Source organism: Crocuta crocuta, unplaced genomic scaffold, assembly GCF_008692635.1.
Source record: "Crocuta crocuta isolate KB4526 unplaced genomic scaffold, BGI_CrCroc_1.0 scaffold27, whole genome shotgun sequence".
NCBI lineage: Eukaryota > Metazoa > Chordata > Mammalia > Carnivora > Hyaenidae > Crocuta > Crocuta crocuta.
In genome coordinates, this window is record NW_027532250.1 from 6,754,339 (window position 1) to 6,757,902 (window position 3,564).

Consider the following 3,564-nt stretch of genomic DNA (forward strand, 5'->3'; position numbering starts at 1 on the left):
CTGGCCTAAGGCCCTGGGCCTGGCCTGCTCTCCACAGTCTGCCCACATTCCTGCATCCTTGCTTCTACCCTGGACACCCAAATTCTCAAACCTGGGGCCCACACACCAGAGGGATGTGTGCTTGGTCTGCTTCATGATTTAAAAAAAAAAATGGAATTAATTGCAAACATGTAACAAATCAGGAGATTTCTCATGAAAACCAGACGGCCAACTTCTCCTGGAAAATCAGATGATCTGGCAGCTCTGGGCCCGCAGCTCGTCGTGGCTCGGGGTGGCTGAACGGGGTGGCTGGACAGAGGAGCGGGGGGTATACTTCCCTGGGCCCCAGATGGCTCCTGGCCACTTCACCACTTCTATATCCTGCAGCTTCCGGCAGAAACCCCAAAGCTGGCCACTCCGGCGGTCCGCCATCAGGCCGCTTTTCTAACAACCCCCCACCCCCACCCCAGTGGCTGTTGCAGCACTGGGTTCAAGGCAGATCACCGTCTTCTAAAGCTAAGCTCTCCCACCTCAGGGCCTTGACTCGCCCTGTACCACCTGCCCCCTTGTTTCCAGAAATCTCCACAGGCCCTTGGAAGTCCTGGCCCGCCTTGTATCTCCCTCTCGGGAAGCCCTGACTGAACATTCCTCATCCTGGTCTGGTTTCTGCTCAGGCCAGGGTCTGCAGACTTGCTCTGTGAAGGGCCAGACAGAAAATATTTTAGGCTTTGCAAGCCACGCAATCTCTGTTGCAACTGCTCAACTCTGCCCTCATAGCACAGCGGCCGCCGCAGAGGATGGGTAAACTAACAGCATGGCTGCGTGCCAATAAAACTTTATTTGCAAAAATGGAGGCAGGTCAGATGTGGACCCCCAGCCATGGTTTGCCCCCGAATCAGTAGATCAGGACAACAAATCCTTCCCTGTATCTCCCATTCAGTGCGAACTGAGGCACCAGACACGGGCTGTAGGACTCGGGGCCAGGCCCTCCCAGCCCCAAGGACCTCGGGAGAGGTTCTCTCACTGAGAAAACAATCTTTATACCTACTGTGCCCCAGGCTACACACATTATCTGTGCCACTGACAGTCCTCTTTAAGGTAGGGCTTCTTCCTCCCCTTGAGCCTCACTTTCCTCTGGTAAAATGGGGGTAATGCTGTCAATTTCACAGAGTCCCGTCTGGAGCACAACAGTGATGCTGGAGGTGCTGCAGCCACTTTGGGACCATGAGGGTAAGAGACACATGCTAAGGGCAGTCCAGCAGCCGGGAAGAGCCTGGATCCCCAGTAGCTTCCCTGAGAAGCCCCATCAGCATCACTGGCCACTCAGGACTTCTTGTCACATGAGGCAAAAACACAAATCCTATTTTGGTTAAACCACTTTGCTCAGGCTTCTGTTATGCAGCTGAACACAGCCTGACTGACACATGCTAGATTGTTCTCATCATCACCCCGATTTGACAGCGAGTCACTCGAGGTCAAGCAGAGAGTTAAATGGGTGGAGCCAAGACTTAAGTTGTTTAGACAATGAAATACAATGATCTCAAGAAAAGAAAAACAGTGAAAACTGCTAGATGGAAAGACAAGCAGACACAAGAGAGACACAAATCTCAAAATAATCCCACATGGTACAGAAGATTTCCCACTGGCTTCTATATGTATCACGCCCCTCCGGGAGCTCGAGCTGAGCTGGCCCTTGACGGGGCTGCACGCGGCAATTTGCTTCCAAAGAGTAGAAAGGAGGAAAAGTGCTCAGGAAAAACCTGGCAAACACTCCCTCAGTCAGGTGGTCAAGGTCAACACTATCAGTGATACATCTTGTTGACAGCACGTGCCCCTGGATGTGACACGGTGAGAAGGCACTTCAGCTCTGCGATCTTCCTCACCAAACCCATAACGCCAACTGAACCACAAGAAAAACACCAGATCGGCCCTAACAGAGGGATATTGTACAAAGTACTTAACCGATATTCCTCAAAACTGTCAAGGTCATCAAAAACAAGGAAAGCGGGAGAAGGTGTCATAGACCAAAGGCGGCTAAGGAGGCACGGTGACTAAATAGGATACGGCTTGTACGTTGGATGCAATCCTGGAACAGAACACTAGCAAAATCCAAATAAACTGTGGAGTTTAGTTATTAACAATCCATCGAGGTCGGTCCCCAGGCTGTGACAATGCAGTAAAATGAGATATTAATAATGAGGGAAGCTGGGCGAGGGGTACGTGGGAACTTGGTACTATCACAGAAACCTGTCTCTAATTCTAAGATTAAGGAATGTATTTGGGGGCTGGGGGAAGCAACAGACGAAAGAAACAGCTCTATCTGTGCAGACCAAGCCCCTGGCCTTGAGTACTGAGCACTTTCTGGGCACCCAGCCCGTGACGGGCCCTCCAGATTCACAGCCTATCTGTTCTCACAGCTGCTGAGAAAGACAGGTATCCCTGATCCCATTTTGCAGAAGAGGAAACCGAGGGTCAGAGAGGTACTTGCCCAGATACTCAGCTGGGAACTGGCAGAGATGGATTTGAACCCAGGACCACACAGCCAGGACACTGGACGTCCAGGGGCTGAGTGGGGCCGGGGATGAGCTCTGAGTGCAGGACTCAGGAGGTCCCTTTATCACCTGCTTTCCAACCCTAGCACCTCCGGGAGGCCCCTCCCTTCAGCCTCCTCGGGGATTGCAACCTGGTGGCCTTCGGTGAGCATTTGGCCCCCAGACACGACTGGTTTGGCTCCTGCAAGTTTAGAAACGAGTTAGCCGCCAGCATGGAAGAATGGGGATGTTTCAAATAAATACTGGGTTCCGATTTCTCTTGAAAGGAGCGATCTGGCCACCCTGAGCCCACATTCCTGTGGGGGGCGGGGAGCTGGCTCCCCCCCACAGGGCATGTGCTGTCTGGTCCACCGCTGCCCCCACCGGGCCTGACTCACGCGTCCGCAGGACCCGCCAAGTGCTGTGGGCAGCTGAGCTGGCTCGGGGGTCCCGCCACATCTCTGCGACACGGGGCTGTCGAGGAGCCGGACGGAGAAGGGGCCCGGTGGGCTGGGAACCGCCAGCGCCCACTGCCCTCCCACCATCTCCCCAGATGCTCGCGAAAGCCCGTGCGGCGGCAACTGCGACGGTGCCTGTACTGCGGTGCGAAGGGCAGGTGTGGACAGGACAGGGTAGGTCACATCCAGGTGACACAGCTGGTGAAGGGCCGAGCTAGGAATCCGAGCGGGCTCTCCTGACCCTCAGGCACCGCCCCCTGCCCCAGCCAGCCCACAGGACCGTCCCCCTGGGTCCCAGCCTCCCTCCTGTGCACCTCAGGCCACTCCTGGCTACTCTGCCTGCGAAGTTCTGTGTTTGCTCCAGGGCCCCCAGTCTTCCAGAATGCTCTGACAGCTGTGAGCAGAGCTCCGCCCATTTCTCTGTAAGCAGCCCCTGCCTGTCGGATCCTGCCTGCAGCGCTGGACTGGCCCGGCTCACAACGCCCGCGAGCCGACGGTGGGACCCTCCCACCCACCTGGGCCACCAGCCCCGATCTCTGCCAACGCAGTGACCCAGAGCAGTCACTCTGGGCAGGAGGAGGCAGCAGAGGAGCCAG